General features: G+C 37.6%; 1 long non-coding RNA gene across 1 annotated transcript; it reads right to left on the bottom strand.

Annotated features, from left to right (window-relative positions):
- Positions 1-12,744: 12,744 nt before the first annotated feature.
- Positions 12,745-16,740, bottom strand: LOC130738015 (uncharacterized). Its single transcript, XR_009019100.1, has 3 exons — positions 16,564-16,740; positions 13,185-13,270; positions 12,745-12,953 (listed from the first exon to the last, which is right to left on the bottom strand). It is a non-coding gene; the product is annotated as an uncharacterized LOC130738015 (long non-coding RNA).
- Between the last annotated feature and the right edge of the window lie 7,291 nt (positions 16,741-24,031).

Genomic DNA, 24,031 nt, shown 5'->3' with positions numbered 1-24,031 from the left:
TAACACATAACTTATTGTCTATAAGTCAATTAGCTGACAAGGGTTATGATGTTATATTCAATCAAAAGTCCTGCCGGGCTGTAAGTCAAATCGATGGCTCTGTTCTGTTTAACAGCAAGAGGAAGAACAACATTTATAAGATCAGATTATCTGAGTTGGAGGCTCAGAATGTGAAGTGCCTTCTGTCTGTTAATGAAGAGCAGTGGGTATGGCATAGACGGTTAGGGCATGCCAGTATGAGAAAGATTTCTCAGCTGAGCAAGCTAAACCTTGTCAGGGGCTTACCCAATCTGAAGTTCGACCTTTTTGGACCAGTGAAAACTGAGTCTATAGGTGGCAAGAGATATGGGATGGTTATCGTTGATGACTATAGCCGCTGGACATGGGTAAAGTTTCTAACCCGCAAGGATGAGTCTCATGCTGTGTTCTCTACCTTCATTGCTCAAGTGCAAAACGAGAAGGCTTGTAGGATTGTGCGTGTCAGAAGTGACCATGGTGGAGAGTTTGAGAATGACAAGTTTGAGAGTCTGTTTGATTCCTATGGAATTGCACATGATTTCTCTTGTCCTAGAACTCCTCAACAAAATGGTGTTGTTGAGAGGAAGAACAGAACTCTTCAGGAGATGGCTAGAACCATGCTCCAAGAAACTGGCATGGCTAAGCACTTTTGGGCAGAGGCAGTAAATACAGCATGTTACATTCAGAACAGAATCTCTGTGAGACAAATTCTGAATAAGACTCCTTATGAATTGTGGAAGAACATAAAACCCAACATTTCTTATTTTCATCCTTTTGGCTGTGTTTGTTATGTTCTCAATACTAAGGATAGATTGCATAAATTTGATGCTAAGTCTTCTAAGTGTCTATTACTCGGTTACTCTGAGAGATCTAAAGGTTTTAGATTTTATAATACTGATGCTAAGACTATTGAAGAATCTATTCATGTTAGATTTGACGATAAGCTTGACTCTGACCAGTCAAAGCTAGTTGAAAAGTTTGCAGATTTAAGCATTAATGTTTCTGACAAAGGCAAAGCTCCAGAGGAAGTTGAGCCAGAGGAAGATGAACCAGAGGAAGAAGCTGGTCCCTCTAACTCACAAACTCTGAAGAAGAGCAGAATCACTGCAGCTCACCCTAAGGAATTGATTTTGGGCAACAAAGACGAACCAGTCAGAACCAGATCTGCCTTCAGACCCTCTGAAGAGACCTTGCTCAGTCTGAAAGGATTGGTGTCCTTAATTGAACCCAAGTCCATAGATGAAGCTCTTCAGGACAAGGATTGGATTATGGCCATGGAAGAAGAATTGAATCAATTCTCCAAGAACGATGTTTGGAGCTTAGTGAAGAAGCCTGAGAGTGTCCATGTAATTGGAACAAAATGGGTATTCAGAAACAAACTGAATGAGAAAGGAGATGTAGTCAGAAACAAGGCAAGGCTAGTTGCTCAAGGCTACAGTCAGCTGAAGGAATAGACTACACTGAAACATTTGCTCCAGTAGCAAGACTGGAGGCAATCAGACTGTTGATCTCTTTTTCAGTAAATCACAACATAGTTCTACATCAGATGGACGTGAAGAGTGTCTTCCTAAATGGTTATATTTCAGAGGAAGTCTATGTTCATCAACCCCCAGGTTTTGAAGATGAGAAGAAACCAGACCATGTGTTCAAATTGAAGAAATCACTCTACGGTCTGAAGCAAGCTCCCAGAGCATGGTATGAGAGACTTAGCTCATTCCTTCTGGAGAATGAGTTTGTAAGGGGTAAAGTAGATACAACTCTTTTTTGCAAGACTTATAAAGATGATATCTTAATTGTGCAAATTTATGTTGATGATATTATATTTGGTTCTGCTAATCAATCTCTATGCAAAGAATTTTCTGAGATGATGCAGGCTGAATTTGAGATGAGTATGATGGGAGAATTAAAGTACTTTCTGGGAATACAAGTTGATCAAACACCAGAAGGAACATATATCCATCAGAGCAAGTACACTAAAGAACTTCTGAAGAAGTTCAATATGCTGGAATCTACAGTGGCCAAGACTCCAATGCATCCTACATGCATTCTGGAGAAAGAAGATAAAAGTGGTAAAGTATGTCAGAAGCTCTATCGTGGAATGATAGGTTCACTTCTATACTTAACTGCATCTAGGCCAGACATACTATTTAGTGTTCATTTATGTGCTCGTTTCCAATCAGATCCAAGGGAAACCCACTTAACTGCTGTTAAGAGGATCCTAAGGTATCTGAAAGGCACCACTAACCTTGGCTTGATGTATAAGAAAACATCAGAGTATAAGCTTTCAGGTTACTGTGATGTTGATTATGCTGGAGATAGAACAGAGAGAAAAAGTACTTCTGGAAATTGTCAATTTCTGGGAAGCAATCTAGTCTCATGGGCAAGCAAGGGGCAATCAACCATTGCACTATCAACTGCAGAGGCAGAATATATCTCAGCAGCAATATGCAGCACTCAGATGCTCTGGATGAAACATCAGCTGGAGGATTATCAGATCCTTGAGAGCAATATCCCAATCTATTGTGATAACACTGCTGCAATCTCATTGAGTAAGAATCATATCTTGCATTCAAGGGCAAAGCACATTGAGGTAAAGTATCACTTTATTAGAGATTATGTACAGAAGGGCGTACTTCTTTTGAAGTTTGTTGATACTGACCATCAATGGGCAGATATCTTTACAAAGCCCTTAGCAGAGGATAAATTTAATTTTATTCTGAAAAATCTGAACATGGACTTTTGTCCAGAGTGAAGATGGATCAGAACCTCTGACTATGATACTTCTTGATCAGAAGATGTCTAGTCCAGAAGGTAACTCAATCAGAGTGTGTTTACCCACTGGTACTGACTCTGAAGCTGAGACAGCAACACGTGTGTCAGTATTTCTGATGCATAGTTCCTTGTGCCCGTGTGACAGTCTGTTATGATTGCGTGTAGATGTGCTTCTCTCCTGTGTGTGATTTGTGTATTTATTGTTACTATCTATCTTTAATTTTCAACCGTTGATCTTAAAGTGCTTTTTGAATCAACAACGGTTATTTGTCAAAACCCACTATACACACACGATCTCTTTCACTTCCGGTTTTTACTCTCTCTCTCTCTGCTTTTCGAAACCGCTTATCCTCGATTTCTCTCTCGATCTCTCTTCATCCTTCAACCTTCATCTTCTACCTCAAACCTTCAACCGCTTCAAAAATGGTGAGTCAAACCAGAAGAGCTACTGCAGATGCAACCCAGTTCCCTCACATGGTAGTTGGTCTAGCAACGGGTCAAAGGGGGCCTGAGAATCCGACACCAGATCAAGGTCAAGCTCAAGAGCAGATTATTCCAATTGCAGAACGAGGCTGTGCCGTTCACTGCGTATATGTTCCTGAGGAACTTCAAGTCCTGGCAGAATGGAGATTCGACCTCGACAACCTGGCTACAAATGGGTATGATCTTCGTCCTGAAGTCCAAGTTCAAGGTTGGGGAAATTACTTCAACAGACTTCGAGGACCGGTGTATGATAAACTGATCAAGGAATTCTGGAAGCACGCCGACTGCGATGATACTCAGGTGGTATCTCACATTCTTGGAAGAAAGATCATCATCACAGAGAAGTCCTTCGTGAACTTGCTGGGTGCAGACACTGCTTTTGGGTATCGTTTCCAACTCATGGAATCGAAGCTGAAACCCAGCACCAAGGATACAATCAACCAGGCCCTGTACACCAATTACAAACCGGGCAAGACGAATTACAAGGTGATGGACCTTCATCCCAAGCTCAGGATCTGGCACAAAATTTTGCTCCACTGCATAAACCAGAGACCAAAGGGCAGTTCCCCAGACTGCATCAACTTCAACCAGAAGGTGATGTTGTTCTTCATCCAAGACCAGAAGAAGATCTGTCTTCCCTACTTCCTGTTTTCCTACTTGAAGGAATGTATCCGGAAGTCTCGTACCATTGCCTCCATCAAGTCAGCGATCAAGTATATTCCCTTCGGGAGACTTTTGTCTGATCTCTTCAATGAGAGTGGCCTCATTCAAGATCTGATAAATGCTGGATGCACAGAGGATCTGACCACCATTGTCAGTGATGTCTTCACGGCAAACTCTCTAAAGAAGATGGGCCTAATCAAGAAGAAGATTGCTCCTGCCCATGAAGACACATCTTCTGAGATCAGAAGTAGAAGGATGCCTCTGAATGACTACCCTCTGTGGACACAGGCAGACAATCCTGACGCCATTAGGTGCTATGTTGAAGACCTAAGGGCTCAAGGATTCGAAATTGATCTCGATGACTTCTTCAGCAGACTGCCGCCAGCTCCAGAGTTTCCTTCTCCTCCCAAGAAGAAAGTTCAGAGGAAGATGATCCTAGAAGAATCTTCTGAGGAATCAGATGTCCCTCTGATCAAAAAGAAGAAGGCTGGTCAATCCAAGAGAAAGCAAGATGAAACCAGCAAGCCTGATGATGGTGATGATGGTGATAATGAGGATGGTCCTCCTAAGAAGAAGAAGAAGCAGGTCAGAATCGTGGTGAAGCCTACTCGGGTGGAACCAGCTGCTGAAGTGGTCAGAAGGATTGAAACTCCTGCCAGAGTGACAAGATCATCAGCTTATTCAAGTAAGTCTGCAATTGCTTCTGATGATGATTTGAATTTATTTGATGCACTCCCCATATCTGCCATGCTCAAACACTCTTCAAATCCCCTCACTCCTATTCCTGAATCCCAACCAGCTGCACAAACCACCTCTCCACCACATTCCCCAAGGTCTTCGTTCTTTCAACCTTCCCCTACTGAAGCACCTCTCTGGAATTTGCTCCAGAACCAACCCTCTAGGTCAGAAGAACCAACCTCTCCCATTACCATCCCGTACAACCCATTAACTTCTGAACCCATCATTCATGAACAACCCGAGCCTACCCAAACAGAACCTGGACCCAGAACCTCTGATCACTCTGTCCCAAGAGCATCAGAACGACTGGCTCTCAGACCCACGGATACAGATTCTTCCACAGCCTTTACACCTGTATCCTTCCCAACCAATGTTGCTGACTCTTCTCCCTCCAATAACTCTGAATCCATTAGAAAATTCATGGAGGTCAGAAAAGAAAAGGTGTCTTCCTTAGAAGAGTATTATCTCACTTGTCCAAGCCCTAGGAGATATCCTGGCCCTAGACCTGAACGTCTAGTTGACCTAGATGAACCTATCTTGGCCAATCCTTTACAAGAGGCAGACCCTTTGGCTCAACAAGCTCACCCTGCCCCTGACCAACAAGAGCCTATTCAACCAGAACAATCTGTGTCTAACCAATCCTCGGTTAGATCACCTCATCCTCTGGTTGAAACTTCAGAACCTCACCTTGGAACCTCTGAACCCAATGCTCAAATGTTTAACATTGGCTCTCCACAAGGTGCCTCTGAAGCCCACAGCAGCAATCACCCAGCCTCTCCTGAAACCAACCTCTCCATAATTCCTTATACTCACCTCCGACCCACATCTCTCTCTGAGTGCATCAATATTTTCTATCATGAAGCCTCTTTGATGCTACGCAATGTGCACGGTCAGACTGACCTAAGTGAGAATGCTGAACGTGTGGCTGATGAGTGGAACAATCTGGGCACTTGGCTAGTGGTTCAAGTTCCAATTATGATGCAGCTCCTGCATGCAGAGGGAAGTCAGAGGATTGAGGCTGCAAAGCAAAGGTTTGCTCGAAGGGTGGCTCTTCATGAACAAGAACAGAGACATAAGCTTCTTGAAGCTATTGAAGAAGCCAAGAGAAAGAAAGCTCAAGCAGAAGAAGCTGCACGTCAAGCAGCAGCTCAAGCTGAACAAGCCAGATTAGAGGCAGAACGACTTGAGGCTGAGGCTGAAGCCCTTAGATGCCAAGCACTTGCACCAGTAGTGTTTACTCCTGCTGCTTCTGCTTCCATTCCAGATCCTCAAGCTGCTCAGAATGTTCCTTCCGGTTCTACTCAGTCAAGCTCATCCAGACTCGACATCATGGAACAGCGTCTTGACACTCATGAATCCATGCTAATTGAAATGAAGCACATGATGATGGAACTTCTGCGTCGAACTGATAAACCCTAGTTTTAGGATCTCTTCGCTTTTCTTTTTCTTTAACGTTGTTTTATTTTTGTTAACTTCTATTTCTTTTTATTCTACTTTGTTCGTTTGTGATTATCTATGCATTATTATATATATTTGTGTCACATATGTTTGCAAAAATCTTTTTATTCATAATATCTTTATGTTTACATCATACATTCTTTCCCTAAAGTCTAGAATGGAGGATCCCTCCTCATTCTTCTGTACTCCTGGCGCTGCTCTGACCTATCCTTCTCCAGACGCTCCAGTGCATGCTGGATGTTGTTGAGCCTGTCCTTTAGCTCATCCCTCTCCAGAATCTCTTCTGCAGTCTTGAGCTTCTCTTCCAAACTCTCTTTTTCTTCCAGCAGCTTGAGTTCAAGCCGGCTGAGTTCTTGCACCTCCTCCACGAAGGCAAGAAATTCCCTCAGGTCTCTCTTCAACTCTGGACGCAGGTCCTCCTCCAGCAGTGTCCGTGTTAGCTCCGAGATGGTCGTTGTACCCTCTAGATGCCTGATGTTAAGGAACAAGTCCTCCTCGAAGGCCTTCTTCCTCAGCTCTTCTAGTGCTACGATGTATGATGCCATTTTTTTTTCCTTACTGCAAATTGTTCGAGGTGTGAAGCTTACCTTTCTCTCCAACGCTTTATATAGGCTTCACTTTCTCTCTGAAAGTTAATGCTCCTACAGTTTCTCGAGGTTAAGTTCTTGGTAACTGACCCTTCTCTTTACTCCCTTGACCGGTGGTAAACGTTCTTCTCTTGCATTAACTCTTCTATTTATTTCGCCTAACTCTGATTCTTGCATCGTTTTCCTTTTCTTTAAACTTAGACCTTCTCTAAGGGGGAGTACCTTGTACTTCAAGCTAAGTTTTTCACACCCCAAGCTTTTTGCTTATGACAAAAAGGGGGAGTAAACCCAGTTTTTGATGTGTAAGATGTGTTAGTGTGATTTATTTTTTTCTTTTGGAGAATTTAAGAGTTCCACCTTCATGACCATAGATGTGTCACTGGGCAAATACAAGGAATACATTTCACTTCTTCTGAAGTGATTCTAAGTTGACTCTGATACCCAAGACTCTGATACCTTGTCCGTGACTCTGATCACTTATGCGCTCTGATTACTCGATTTTCATATATGTCATAAGTTTTTCACTCTGAACTCTTATATCATTTAGCTCAGAATCTAGACTTTACTAACGTTTTCATCAAGTATTAGATTCAGGGGGAGCTAAGCTCAGAATCAAGCAGTGACTTGAATTCAGAATGAGCAAGATAAACTATTCACATCAGGATAAGTCTTATTCTATATCTCTAAACTCTGAGTGAATTTAGTTTAATGTTTAAGAATTGTTCATCAAAAATCTTAGTTTTGTCATCATCAAAAAGGGGGAGATTGTAAGATCAAGTTTTGATCTAGTAGTACAACTCTATGTTTTGATGATTACAAATTAACCTTTTGATATGAACAATTGTGGTACTCTAACGTGTTTTTCTGAGTGTGCTATTTACAGGCTCTGACCTCAACTCAATCTCACACAAATCAGAAGCACTGTGTATAAAGAGCAACCCAAGCAACGCTTTCGCATTCACCATGTTCAGTATGAACAGTGGAAAAGCTTCAGAAGTTCTGAAGTCATACAAACTCTGATGTGGACTCAGTCACTAGAAGCTCTGAAGATCCAGAAAGTCTGATAACCAAGAAACACTGAAGGCTCAGATATTCTGATGGTGTAGAAGACTCTGAAGATCCAGAAGCTGATTAGTGAAATTCTGTTGTCCAGAAGCAAGATACTCTGAAGACCATGTTCTTCCCTCTGAGTTCAGAATCAGAAGAAACAATGGTCAGAGGATCTGGGCTTTCCCTCTGACTCTGATCAACCGGCTTCACAAGTTCCTATATGAAGCATCCCCTGATCAGAAGTCTCCTAGGTTTAAAGGTCAAGTCGCTATCCAAGTACAAAAGCAATTGTACCTTCCTGACGACCTACCTAACAGTCTCAGACACAGCAGAAGCTGGATTTTCCAGAACTGCCCTCCAACGGTAGCATTTCCCATGCAACGCTCAACCCTAATCCTTGGAGTATATAAAGAGGCTGAAGACTGAAAGAAACGGCTAGAAGCATTCACATACGCGCAAGACAAACTTAAATTCTTCGAAGTTTTCTTTCATCTGAAATTCATTGAGTTTACTATTAGCTTTTTAGAAGCAAATCTCTTGTAAACAATTCTTTGATAAACAGTTTGTTTAGTTCCTTTAGGAGATCAAGGCTGATCGGATCCTAGAGAAGACTAAGAGAGTGAATCTTAGTGTGAGCTAAGTCAGTGTAATTGTTAGTCACTTGTAGGTTTCAAGTGCAGTTGTAACTCTTACCTGATTAGTGGATTGCCTTCATTCTAAGAAGGAAGAAATCACCTTAACGGGTGGACTGGAGTAGCTTGAGTGATTTATCAAGTGAACCAGGATAAAATCCTTGTGTGCTTTTCTATCTCTTATCTTTAGCACTTAAGTTCTCGAAAGATTTGTCAAAATCTTTAAGGTGGAAGTTTTATACTAAAAACGTTATTCAAACCCCCCCTTTCTACCGTTTTTCATACCTTCACATATGACTTCTACTCTCAAACCGTTCACGAAAGCAAGCACTAAGAAGGCAAGCAGATCCGGTACTGTTCTCTATTTTTCTCAAGCAAGAAAGAGGCGCCTTCAGACGCTAGTGTCCTCTGCTATCCAACGCAGACGCACCTTGAGGACTACCAAGGGATCGTTCAAAAGCTACCTGAACCTTCTGGCAAGAAAGATTGACAAGTCTTCAAGCAATCAGCTCACCGCTACATGGAAACGACAAGAGGGTGACAACTACTTGTTCCAACTTCACGCTTGCAAAGTTCCTGATCCAGAGTTCTGGAAATTGAGTGTCTCTGAGGGATATGTTGGTACTCTGCCATATTCTCTCATGAATCGGACCTCCGCGCTCTCACTGAAATTTGGAACTTGGGTGTTTGTACTCCTACCCACTCACATTCCTGAAGTTGTTTCTCATTCTGAGAAAGCCAACACTGAAAAAGGAAAGGAGAAGATGCTCGAAGAAGCAGATGATACAGAGTCACAACTGAACAGTTCTGCTGATGGAAAAGAAGAAGATGAATCTGAGGGACTTCAAGCTGATTTCAAGACTGAAGGTGGAAGCTCAAGTGCTCAAGTCTTGGCGACTCAATTTGTCACCAGAGAAGACTTTGAAGACCACCGTGACCACATCAACCAGCAGTTCATGACTCTTGCCCAGAAAATCGATCAGCTGCTGACACGCTTTGGCTAATGGCCAACTCTCTATCCTGAACAATTCGCATTTACTTTTATGTTTTCAGACTATTGTTCACTGATTATGCATATTTTATCGTTCCATCATGCTTATCGTTTTATAACTAACGTTTGCCATGTTTACTATGCATATTATACCTTTCTACTAATTTCTTTTCCCTTTCTTTTTAATAATGCCAAAGGGGGAGAAAATAGGAATTAGGAATTATAGAAAAGTTTAAGATCAAGTTCAAGGTTGTTTCCTTAACCTAACACCAAAGTTTTATACAACTCAGGGGGAGTAATATGATTTGAATAAGTTTTTTTTTAAAACTTTTATCTTACCCAATTTAGGGGGAGCATAAATTCTTTTTACTCTTGATCATTATCCTTTTCAATAAAAATTGTCATTATCAAAAAGGGGGAGATTGTTAAGTTCAAACGTGTTACAACGTGTTTCAATCTTATTTTGATCCTAACAATTTTTATAAATACTTTTCTCTACTAAAATCTAATTCCAGATGTTAATGACATTTTTCAGGAAATATATATTATAAGGTCGCATGCTTCAACGAATATGTCTAAGCCTTATAAGGAAAAAGAAGTTTACGCAAGATATGACCGCATCGTCCAGTAAACAAGGAAGACACTTATTCTGTATCGTTTCATGCCACGTCATACCTTAGAATTTCAGAAGAAGCCTTTGAGCGGGAAAGTCAAAATTGTATCTCAACTATTTGCCCCATGCTTTAGTCAGAAGGAAACTAATCTGGTCACGTGCAAACTGATTTACCTTTGAAGAGAGAAGTCTCGATGACCAATGAAGAGGAAAAAAGACAACACGTCAACATCACTTTTCCAAAATGTCTCACTTCTGCAAAGTAGCCCAAAGCTATCACCACCTACTAGCTGACAAAGTACACCTTTTTGGCTAAAGGATAGCTTTGAACAGCAGCATGCATTTAATGAAGCTACCAACCGGAGATTTGAATCAATGGTTAGATGACACTCACAACGGCTACAAACAACGGCCAGATTTTGTGTCTCAACGGCTACACAACTAGCAAGATCATATATAAAGGACATATCTGAAGATTGAACATACATAGAAGAGAAAAATTTATTGCAAGAAAAGAAAGAACTCAGAGCAGTTACTCCAAACATTCTTCAAAGCATTAAAAGCTCACAGCAGATTTCCTAAGAGTCAAATCCGATCTCATACCTCTGCTAAATCAAGAGAGAATACCAAACCTTAAAAGAGTCAAACCTCTTCTCTTACTTCTCTCTTAGATTCTGAACTCTTGTGTGTTCCAACGTCCTTTCAGAACCCAAAACACTTGAGAGTTCCAGTGCCATAAATTGTCTACACCAACTCTTTTGAGAAGAGATTTCTTGTAGAGCCAAACAATCTTGTTGATTGTAGGAGGAGTCCTGTACAATACTTGGAGAAGTTCGTGATAATACTAGGAGGAGTCCTGTACAATACTTGGAGAAGTCCGTGATAATACTTGGAGAAGTCCTGTCTAATACTTGTATTGGAGAAGTCCTTGATACTTGCTAGTGAAAATCTTGGTGGTGGCCAAGTACTGGACGTAGCCCAATCGTTTAGGGTGAACCAGTATAAATTCCTATGTGCTGATCGTTCTGCTTTATTTACTTACTTCCGCTGCACTAAACTGTTTTTGAAAAGTCACCAGAACAATTTTCTTAAGAACTTATCTTCTTTTCATAAACTAAAGTTTTAACAAGTAATTTTTAAGAACACAATTCAAACCCCCCCTTTCTTGTGTTACTTATTTACATATCAATTGGTATCAGAGCCAGGTCCCGTGTTCGAATCCCACGGAAGGCATGCTGTGCAGCTAGTTTGGCTGGCAGGTGCTGGGGGGGGATTGTTGGGTCCAGGTGGGCCAGCATCCTGCCTGCAGGTAGCATTCGAAACGGGGCGCTGTCTGCTACGCTATAAGAAATAACGTTGCGCCCTCACTAACACCAATTGGTTTTGGCGTAGTGGTAAGCGCGTGATCCTACAGGTTGAGATCGTGGGGAGGAAGTGGAGAATCGTTCCCCATAATGACGAAAAGAAATGATTACTTTGGGAAAGACACGGATTTTTGGGAAGAGTGAGCGGCGCGTTAAACGGGAATCTACAACGGTTGATTGGCTCAAATTTGAAGGAACAAGCTTTATCATGATTTGAGGGGAAGTTTCGAGGGTAGCGGTTGAGATTCTGAAGATTCGCTGACCTTTGCGATTCAACTAACACATCACGCGTGACCCTCACGTGCTGAGACACCAAACTAGCAGGCGCTCGCCAACGCTGCAGGACGAGCGTGCTTATCTTCATCGCCACAAGTAAACTCGTGGACTTGTGGACTTAGGGGAATTTATATTCACTTCACGCCATGTTGGCGACCTGCGTGACCCTCACGTGCTAAGACACCAAACTAGCAGGCGCTCGCCAACGCTGCAGGACAAGCGTGCTTATCTTCATCGCCACAAGTAAACTCGTGGACTTGTGGACTTAGGGGAATTTATATTCACTTCACGCCATGTTGGCGACCTGCTCTATTACTTAGTAATCCTGGCTTAGGATAATTTTTATTTAAATATTTGTAACTTTATTCTTAAAGACGCACTTAGCTCTCATGCTTCGAGTTCGGTGTCTTGTGGACTTGTGGACTGGGCGAACCTCGAGAAGGCCTCGCCCAGGGCTGCCCGCCTCGTGGCGGTCACGCAAGCTCAGAGTTGGGCCTCCCCCGCGAGGCCAAGTTGGCCCAATAGGGGTAGTTAGACTAACAAGGCCCAGCCCTTAGCCTATAAATAGGGAGCGGTTACCACATGTAAATGACTCTTGGCTCATTTACTCAATAACAAACTCTCAGTTCAGCTATTTTCTCTCTCTAAGCGGTTACATTCTCTCTTTAGGAAGTTACATTTTGATCTCTCTAGATTCTTTCTCTTGTGCAATCCCTTCACTCTAGGTACTATACCTTATCTCTATGTTCTTGGCTGGAACTATATATGTTTCACAGTTTTATGTTTCAGAAATTTAAATAGGTTTTTGTTGTTTGTATTGTAAAATAGAATCTTAGGTGTCTCTCTAACAACAATAGAAACGAAAATAATAAGAATAGAGTGCTCTCAGTATTGTTATATTACACATGTGCAGAACTGTTGCAATCATGCATGATTGTATCTTATTAAGGTACTAGGACCAGCCTTTATTACATCCTACATGAGTAATACTACTTGAGCATGTAAGATTTTCGAAATGAAAAAAATAATCACTTTAAACAACAAATTGTTAAAAAATGAAGGAAATTAAATTATTCTATCTAAATAGGAGATTTAGCAATTGAAAGAAATAAGATATTTTATAAATCAAGGAATTTAATCGATGTAATTAAATTTTTAAATGAGTTACCCAAACACACGGTAAGGGAAAAGGACAACCTTCTAGAACTGTATAGCTTCCAATTTTTAAAACAGGTGTATCTGAAAGATCAACAAGTTAATTCATTGTGCCTGCAGAAGCAACTTGATCTTGTGGAATCACTGCAGCACCTAAAACCCAATAAAACTAATGCAGCATTATAATACGGACTCTGTAAATTCTAAAAGGCGTATAAATGATAATAAAAGAGTTGTAACAACTTGTTCCCATGATATGGAAGTTTTATTCCCAGCACAGTTCAAAGAGGAAAAAATCAAAATTAAAGAAGGTTAATTATTGAGTATCATGAAAAAATACACAAGTACTGTTTAAAGATATGATCACGGGAAGATTAAATTCACCTATAATTTGCAGCAATTTCCTGGCAGCGATTCCGATCAAGCGGATTTGTTCCCATTTCATTGTAAATTTTTACCAATTCCCGTATCTGTGAATGGGGATGGAGCAGATGAAACAGATGAATAGTACAAAGCAAGGCTTAGCCAATGCATATGGAATGCGATACAATGCAGAGCACAAAATGCAGCACACAAGAACATTCAATTACATATATGTATGTATAAAGAATGTGAAATGAAAAATTATTCAAGAAAAAAAACTATCATCCCTAGTGAACAGAAATCACTTGACCAATAAAAAGCTTTAGAAATGGAGGATCGGTTAAGCTTAATTCATTCATCATATCATTCAAAGGCACCAACAAAATTAAAGAGAGATGAATAGACGAGGAGGTTAACCTTTTCGGCTTCACCACAAAACTGTAGAGGAGAAACCCGAATTGAAATACAAAGAACTAGATATAATACTCATGCGTTGCATGAGTTTAATTATAATATTGTATAAAAATTACTATAGTATAATTTTTTGTTACAAACGAAAGAAAAAAAAAACAAACTAAGCTACTGCATCCTGCATTAGAGATGCAATCAAACTAAAGGCGACCACCTCCAAACACATTGCGGCGCACCATCTCTCAAAGTAAAAAATAATTTTGTTGAGAAATCTTAATAAGTAGCATTAAATTTTTTTGTGTATTAAATTGTTCATATTAGAGTTCTATTTGTGTAACAATTAATAATGCTATTAATTAATTGAAATTATTGATTATTTTTACGTATAAATATATTTCTTACTATTTTGAAAATTTAAATTTTTTCCTCAATTTATGATTAATAATTAATATTACAACAAAAACGCTGTTAAAGCAAATCTGATTGAGAGAGGAATGGTTTTGGACAATGAGCGGCGCTGCAATCTGTGTGGTTTAGAGGTAGAATCAGTTTCACATCTGATGTTATTTTGTGGTAAAACTAGCTCTCTTTGGTATGACATTTTTAATCGCGAAGGTGTATCCTGGTGCTGCCCCAACTCTTTAATTGGGTTAATGTTTGAATGGTCTGAACTGAGATCAAAGTCTGATATGGGGCTTTGGGAATTAACTCCTTATTCCTTATGCTGGTCCATTTGGTTAGGCCGTAATGAACTCGTTTTTCAGGACAAGGACTTTTTCACTAAACTGATTTGGGACTTGCATATCTCTCGGATCGCTTGGTGGGTAAAGGCGTGGTGGAAGGAGTGCCCTCACATAGGAAGTGATTTCCTACTGAATTTTGCGGACATTAGGCTGAAATCCGCAAAGGTGATCAAACGAAGCAATCGTTGGGCTTCGCCACCGGAGGGATCTCTAAAATTTAATGTTGATGGCTCTTCCCACGGCACACCCGGGAAGAGTGGCATTGGTGGGATAATTAAAGACTCAAGAAGACAAACTAGAGGTCTCTTCTCAAAAGCTACTGGGGATCTTTGGGCTTATGAAGCGGAGGTAAAAGCAATCCTTCATGCTCTAATCTTCTGCCGTCAATTTCATCTCAGTCACATTTTGATTGAAAGCAACGCGGCCCTCGCGGTGGGATGGGTTAATAATAAAGTCAATAGGCCTTGGAAATTGATTCAAGATTTCAATCTCATTGATCTTCTATGTGTAGAAGTGGACTGCTTAGGGGTCTCCCACATCTATAGGGAATCAAATCAGCTCGCTGACTATCTTGCCAAATCAGGTTGCAATAGAGCGATGGAAATCTAGTCTGTGTTGTGATGAATTTTTGCTTTTACTGCACTGGAACTGGTTTTGCTGTACGCTGTGCTTGCTGTTTTGCCTGTTGTTAAGGTGTTTTTTCAAGGCAAATTTGTTGCTGTACTGGTTGTGAAATCGTTGAGGTGATGTTTGTGAAGCTGCTGGGCTATTATTTTTTAACATGTTTGATCTATTGCAGACAGTGGCTACATGAATAATCTACCACGTTTGGCTAAAAACCTCAAAGACATGTCAATTATTCATGTTTGGTCTATTGGAGACATGGCTAAAAATTATATAATTGTTGCTGTACTTTGATTCCACATTCTGCAACTTCTCTACCACGTGCATTCCCTTGATGATGCCTCCCAGCAATCCTAGCTGCTACTTCTTGGGCTTTATTAGTTATTAGCTATTAGTTATCATATATCTCTTTTCATAGCTTGTGTCTTGTTATATTTCTAGCTGTAGTAGTTATTTTTCCTATTTGGCAGTGTTTGCCACTTTAGTAATAGAGATCTTTGCTTTCTCTTTTGTAGTTTAGCTCTTTGCTTATCACAAGATGGTCTTTACCTGTGTTGTAATGACTTTTATTCCTATTAATGCTATATTATTCTCTTTTGTCGAAAAAAAAAATTATAATTATTTTTAATTAATACGTAGAAAATTATTTTTTTTATAGAAACCGAAAAGTTGATGCTAGTAGTTAATAAAATTAATAATATTAAATATTCGTCAATAATTTAATTTATTATTGTTCTTATGAAAACAAAAATCAAGTGAATTTTAAAATTATTTTCTAATATTAAATGACACAACATTATAGTTAATATTAAACAACATACATGATCATTTAAGATTTTAAATATAACTATACTAAATAAGTATCATAAAGTAAAAATTTGACAGATGATCTAAAATGCATGAAATGCAGAATTCGGAGATGTACTTTAGAGATAAATTAAAATTATGTGATAGATGTATCCGACCAGAAGAATATTTTGATCTAAAGTAAGAAGAAACATGTCCTATATGAACTTTGTACAAAATCCAACAACAACATTAAGGTCTAGCATGCTCACAAATCCAACAATAAAATTACCAAAGCAACTTGGTGCAAAATCCAACATCAAGAATTTTTCTAAGAATCAAGACTCATCCTTATCAAACTACATTATCATATCTATAGATCCATTCAATGGAACAACATTTACAAATGCACTTTTATAAGTTCTATACTTGAAACTTTTAGGATGTTAGAACTCGATATTATTCAAAATAAAAACCATCAACATACTCATCTAGACATAGGTTTCAACATTCATGAAAAAGACTTAGTTAGGAAAAGCTCAATTCAACACCTTATATAACTCAAAACATAAATTTTCAAAAATAAATTCAATAGTTTAAAAGATCATTACCTTGGAATCAAGATTATCAAAGGAAGATGGGAAGTAAACCAACATAAGGAATTAACCGACGTCAAAACATAAACTTTTTGTTCAACAAAAGACATGAGCATGAAGCTACTTTTCAAGGCTGGATCTTTAATGAAGGCGAAATAGGACCTTAGGAAAGTAAAAATCCAAAGACTCAACCTTTTTCTAAAAGAAGGCCATCACAAGCAAGCTCATGAGATTCCATACCTCTTTAATGAAGAAAATAAGAGCCAAAGATGTAGTGATGGTGGTGCTAGGGGTAATATTAGGGCAATTTTGTGAAGAAGATGAAGATTGTGAAGAACTTTGCACTTATCTCTCACTTCTGCATTCTCCCTCTACTTTCACACTTAGAAAAAGAAAATAAACTTGGTAAATGAAAGAGGTCGGTTCAGCCAAGTCTCTTAAAGATGAGGTGAAAATTTTGACTTTATCCTCTTTCTTAGGTCATATGTGTAAGACATATCACTATCCCTCATTAAAACATTTCGTAATCTAGTGTTTGATCTTATCTCAATGTGTTGGCATCTGTGAGGATCCCACTTATCATCATGCCTAGTCCCACGAGCTACTCTCAACTCAACCCAAAAGTCTTGACTTGTTTTTTACCATAGGTTCAACTCGTTTACGTCCCTTAAACACTATTTGTCTAAAATATTTTTACAATAGCAACATTACTGTCAAAGTTCGTGAAATCAAACATATATCTTCATAAAGATAGGGAAATTTTCAAATTCGCGCTCGAATAATAAGGAAAATGTCAATTTCCCATATTTTCATTGTAAAAGCTCTTTGAATGTAGGTTTCCTTTGACTCTAGAACAAAATACTTTTTCATATTTTATAGAACCGGTGCAAAAGTTTAATTTATCTCAAAGTAGATTGTTAAGTTCAAACAGTCAATCATATCGTTTGTTATATTTTGTACGACAACAATTTTAAGGGCATAAGTGGTATACTAAATTTTTTAATATTTCAGGAACACTTTAATATATCGTCTATGCCTAAGACGAGTTATCCAAGTCTATACGTCTTATACAAAAACGATAAGCCAAATCATCTATCAGAAGAAGATCATTTGAAGAAAGAAGCACTACAAACTTGGAGAAGAAGTTTCAAGAGAAGAAGAGTACGTGATCTGACAAAGCTCAATGACCAAAGCTCAAAGTACAACGTTGTCACAATCAAGCTGTCATATTTGCTCCTCAACGGATAGAAGTCAAGACCCAAACTACCTACCAACTGACATACTACTCTTTTGGGTAAAATGGTTTTATCAAAAAGTGTCATGCATTTAATGCACCTAATAGAAGTACACTAAAGCACCGTTAGATCCAATGGCTACAATCTTTGTGAAGAACAACAAGCTTCAACGGCTACATTCTTTCTCCCAGAAGATCAAGGAGTATAAAAGGAGGACTTGAATAATTCAAGAGCTAAAGATCGAAGTTCTATTGAATCAATTTCAAAGATCAAAGCAAGCTAGAAGCAACATTCAAAGAAAAGCTTAAGAGTCAAACCCTTTAGACATCGTCTGCTTCAAAGAGAGAAATACCTAGAGTCAAATATTTATATACAACTCTCTCTAGATTAAGAATACAAAGTATTCCCTAGAGTCAAATTTACTCAAACACTTTGTAGTTCTCGTGTTTTGTAATTTCTACTATCCCTCTTGTGAGAAGAGAAACATGTTGAGCCAAATGATCTTGAACAAGATTTAAGGAGAAGTCTTGAAAAATATTTGAAGTTGGGAGAAGTCCTGTCTAATACTTGTTAGGAAAAGTCATGTAGAACACTTGGTTGGGAGGAGTCATGTCTAATACTTGTTGTAGGAGAAGTACTTGATACTTGTTTAGTGGAAATCTTGGTTAAGTCAAGGATTGGACATAGCCCCATCATTTGTGGGTGAACCAAGATATCTTGTTGTGTGCTAATCGTCTATTGTTTATATCCGCTGCATCAAACGATTGTGAAAATACTTTATAAACTTATAATCGTTTGAAAAACTCAAGTTTTATTTGAACACAATTCAAGCCCCCTTTCTTGTGATACTTTTTCCGATATCATATATCTCATAGCTAGTCCCCCATTGAATTTTTGTTAGATCCCCACATTGAATTTTTGTTAGATCATTTTTCTACTTTATTTTTAAATATAATCATATTTAAAAGAAGTATTTAATGATATCTACAAAGATCAATGTGAAAAGGTGAAAAGTTTTGACACCCCTTTCCTGTCATGAATCTTTTAGACCACCACCCACATTCCTAGACTTATATAACTCATAATACTAAGACAATTTTGGTGCCTCAGAGTTAAGGTACATATCAACATAACTCACCATAACTTCATTGAAAAAGTAACGTTTTTTTGTTTGCGCCAAACCATGCTTGAGGTAGATATAATTGGCCTATTAAGAAAAAATTTCATTCGCCGAAGATGCATATAAATTATTGATTGGGCAAACCTACCACTTTTTCCTTATGAAATATGTGGAAAGTCTAAAGTACAAGGGAAATCCAATTACTAAAAAATCTCGCAAAGTTCATCCAAGGTTTATTTCTTCTAGCTCATTGTTTAAAATATTTTGAAGAATATTTTGATCTAGATTAAGAAGAAACAAGCCTTGGATGAACTTCGTGAAATTTCAAATTAATTATTTTTCCATACTTCTTTAGACTTTCCACAGGTTCTATTAGGAAAAATGAGTAGGTTTTTCCACTCATTAACTTATATGTATCTTCGGCGACTAAAGTTTTTTCCTAATAGGCAAATTAAATCTGCCTAATTTTGGGTTGTGCGTCCACAACAAAACGTTACTTTTTCAATTATGTTTTTGTCATAATCACCAGAGGTTGATTTTTGTGTTGAGCCTAGTATTGACCAAAGAAAAGGCCTAATAGATCTTTTTGCAAAATCTAGGGGGTGGCTATGACCTCTGTATGCCCCTTGTATCCGCCCCTGAGTAGGGGTATATATGTAATTAATTGTGTGGTCCTGTTCTATTCACTTTGTACTTACCAAACATGATGCAAATAAAACTGTTGTCTTGTTCCATCTTGTGTCGCTCAGCTTGGTTTCCAAATGCTACCTAAATCCACCGCAACTTTAAAACACTATTTAAATAGACGAATTAAGCAACACAATTCTCAGGAAATGACACCTCACTCTCTAAGAGGACTAATTAAGCAAAACACTTCTATAAAAATGACACTCCGCCAAAATACAAGCCTTTTTATACTCTATTCTCTTTCGCAAAAAAAAATCTCATTTAAATATAAATATATCCACAAGATTCATCCCTCCCTTCAATCCTCAACCAAAACCAGTATCACAACAAAAGAAATCTGCTTTAGGACTCATTCACTTCTTCCCTTCCTCAACCCCGACACTTAGATGTAATGAAATAACACAAGAACAGGGGGTTGAATTGCGTTGTTCTAAAATTTGGTTATTCAAAAGATTATTATTTTTAGAAACTTTTTCGCCAACGTTTAGTGCAGCAGATAAAAGAGCAGAGTAGTAAACGGTAGAGACACATGTGTTTTATCCTGGTTCACCCCTAAACGATAGGGTTGCATCGAGTCCTTGGTCAAACCAAGATTTCACTATGAAAGGACTTCTCCTACAAATATTCTCCCGGACTTCTCCCACAAGTATTCTCAAGGAATTCCCCTACAAGTATTATCAATGACTTCTCCTAAACGATTTTTTCAAGAAAACTTTCTACTACAAGAGTCTCTTCTTACAAGAGTGATAGCAGAGGCTTTCATCTTCCTAATAGGAATTATAAATCACCAAATGGTTCTGAGTAGGTGTATGCATTGACTTTATGGCGTACTCTAACCAAGCTTTCAAACAACAGAACAATGAACATGGGAGTTCACTTAAGAAAACAAATTAGTTGACAAATGATGATTAACAAGAAGTTATATATATATATATATATATATATATATATAGATAGAGTGAGAGAGAGAGACAATATAAGCCTATATGACTCAGCGGTCTAAAGTTCGATCATTGCTCCCCTCACTTTCTAATTAAAAAGTGGAATTTAAGCACACAGTAGGCGTGCCTGTATATTTATCAACGCTTCAAGCTCAAAGGGCTCTTACGTGAGGGAACTTATTAAAATATAATATAAAACCATTCATGTGACCCTTACCCAACAGCTTAAGCTTTTGAGGTAATTGGTTGATTGACATTTTCAAAACTAGAAATACCATTTCATCCCATGAAGTCATGTTTTTTATAAAAGTTCCTCCAAGTAGAGAAGATGATCTCTTTTTTTTTTTTGGTAAATCGGAAAGATAAATTGCACCTGCCAGGAACTGATTCTTGGACCTCCCCCAACCCAACTCATATGTCCCAAGTTCCTACCACTTGAGCTATCCTACGGGGATAGATAAGAGGATCTCATTCACACTCTTACTTTCATTACTATGGAAAATAGAAAAAAATAAAAAGAAAATTAACTTTTGTATGTCGCCGGTGAAATGAAATGCTTTTTTTGGGTACATCGGAAAGATAAATTGCACCCGCCAGGAATCGATCCCTGGACCTCCCCCTACCCAACCCATATGTCTCAAACTCCTACCACTTGAGCTATCCTAAAGAAATAGTATCATTAAAATATAAAATAATCAGAACAACACAACAAAATGTGCAATTTATATTTTAAACAGAGCATCTTACTTTAAACTTTAAACTCACAAAAACCAAAAGAAAAAGAAAACTTGATTATATGATAAACTAAGTACACTTATGCATATCTTCTCATGACACACACAAGTTGTTTAAGAGGTAAATGTACCTGAAGGTGGATTTTTACATGATAGATGGTAAGAGTGAGACACGACAAAAGTGACAACAGCGGAGAAGCGGAGGTGATGACAGCGGAGATGGTGTTGGAGGCGTTGAGAGGGGGGGCGACAACATGGGATTGAGAAAGTGTTGTGGTATGCTTTGGAGAGTGCGAGAGGAAGGGAGGTGAGGCGCGGGCGCGAGGTCAGTTACAACCGTCACAGGGGCGAAACAAGGGGTGGTGACGATAGGGGCGACTAGGGATTGGGAAGAGGGTTAGGTAGGGTACAAGTGGAGAATGAGAGAAAAGGGGGCTATGATGTGTGGGCACTAATGCAGGCTAAATCACCGCAGTTGTGGTGGCGTCCACAGGGAGTGGCGGTGATGAAAGGGTAGGGAATTGAGATAGAGAAATTAGGGTTAGAGTGGAGAGTTAGAAGGTTTATCCTATCCTATACTATATATTGTTTTTGAAACTAAAAAGTGACAACTCCGACAAGTGTCACCCCCTCATTCTATGTGTTTCTTCATAAGTTTTATCTCTCATACTATAATTAGTAGGTACATGATGTCATTTTTATATTTTTTGATTTTTTAGTAATTTTAATATTAAATAATTCCAAATTTTTAAAATTAATTATTTTATTAATATTTCATTTAATTATTATAAATGACCTTAGAATAATTAACAAAAGTCAATTGTGACTTTTTGAAAAAATAATTATTGTATTAATTTGACATTTAATGGTTTTTAATAACATTAGAATAATTAATAAAAGTCAACTGTGATTTTTCTACCATTAAGATATATGCTGAAAAAGTTATTTTTTAATGAATGTAATATCTTACGTTCAAAATGATATCAAATATGCCATAAAAAATTTAATATCAAATAGGAGTAAAATACACTTACCCCCCTCAAGGTTTGCTAGAAAAACACTCCACCCCATTCTTATTTTAAATATACACTCCACCCCACTCATTTTATCATGTTAACTCCATCCAAAAGATGCTAACGGAATATTCCATTCAAATCAAAATTATTTAATGTAAAATTTTTCCTTTTCTTTTTTTTTTCTGGTTATTTTTTTTTTCAGAATAAAACGTCACTTTCTAATATTTGACCAAACAAATATTCTCAATGCTTACATACTGTTGGAGCTGGTATATAAAGTAACCATTTTATAAAATAATTCAAGAATAAATATGTATGAAATAGTTTTAAATTAAAACTTATGGTAAAAGTACGTTAAACTTCCACTCCATAAAAGAATATAAAGTTATATTATTATTTTAATTAATTAATTAATTTGGATAATATGATCGCGTTGGTTATAACATGTTAAATGTTAAAGTATATATTACTTTTAGTAATTGAAAATGAGGGATGTTATTGATATATGATAAGAGAATTTTATTAAATAATATTCATACATTACTCAATGAATTCATAAGCAACATTTTTTTATAAATCTAGGAAAAAGAAATTTAATTAGTATTTATTTGGTGAAATTTGAATTAGTATGAAATTAATTTCGAAATATTTTTATATAATTCACTATTTATAAAAATCTTTATAAACTGGGTATTACTAGTAATTGTGATGTTACATTCTTTTTTGTTGAAACTAACGTTTTTTTTTTTAAATGGAACTGACGTTAAACGATTTTTATTTGAAAGTGAGGTTTTTTTTTGAAAAAAAATAAAATAAAACATAACAAGAAAAAAAAAGAAATGGAAAAATAAGTTTACATTAAATAATTTTGATTTGAATGGAATATTCCGTTAGCATCTTTTGGATGGAGTTAACATGATAAAATGAGTGGGGTGGAGTGTATATTTTGAATAAGAATGGGGTGGAGTGTTTTTCTAGCAAACCTTGAGGGGGGTAAGTGTATTTTACTCATCAAATAGTTTTCAAGGATTGATTTGGAAATTAACTCAAAAATCTTATATTTTATCTTTTCGTATATACATCTGGAAGATTAAAATGGTTTTGTTATATTGATCCAAAGCATAAAAAATTAGAAAAAAAATATAATTAAAATATAATTAGGATTAGAAAAAAAAACTTAAATAGGTGATACATGTATTTAAAAAAGAAAAACGAGAAATGAAATATGGAGAAGTCTAATGTATGTCGACAAGTACTCTTATTTCATCTGTGCATGGCGCAGGATCAATACTAGTTAAGGGTTTGTTTGGATTGAGGGAGGGGAGAAGGAGAGCAGTGGAGTGGTTTGGAAGGAGAGAGGGTTCCATTGTTTTTTTATTTAAAATGTGATGGAAGGGAATGGTAAGTTATGGTCCAAGTTCCATCATGCTCCATAGCTTTACTTGAGATTTGCCCCCCAAATTTGGATGGAAAGAAATGGAAAGAAAACTGATTATTTAATTGAATTATGAAAATATTAATTTACTCATGGTATCCTCCTTCATTTGTTTTATAGGTAAATGTTAATTGTTAGTAAATTAGTACAAATTATTCCTTCTCAAGGGTTCACTTCCTGACCCTTCACCTACAATTACATTTAGCTCAACCATGTGAGCTACTCATCCCTTGGTAACCTCCTTCATAACTAACCACTTTCACCCTGCAGTTAATATTCGATCATTCTTTCACCCATTCTCAAGAGTCCCAATGTTGTGAATGGGGTGCTGGATGAGTCAATTATTTTTATCTAGAAAGTGAACGGATATAAAGTTTAATTCAACTGATTAGCTTTTTGTTGTTACTAATAACATTTCCCAGCTATGTCTCCTTTTTAGCTTTGTTCTCAAAGCTGTGAATAAAAATCAACTAATTATTTAATTAAATATCAAAAATATAATTATTCATGGTATCCTCCTTCATTTGTTTTATAGGAAAA

The sequence above is a fragment of the Lotus japonicus genome, chromosome 2 (genome assembly GCF_012489685.1).
Source record: "Lotus japonicus ecotype B-129 chromosome 2, LjGifu_v1.2".
Lineage (NCBI taxonomy): Eukaryota > Viridiplantae > Streptophyta > Magnoliopsida > Fabales > Fabaceae > Lotus > Lotus japonicus.
The sequence above is the reverse complement of the archived record's forward strand: the minus strand, read 5'-3'. Positions and strand labels throughout refer to the sequence as shown.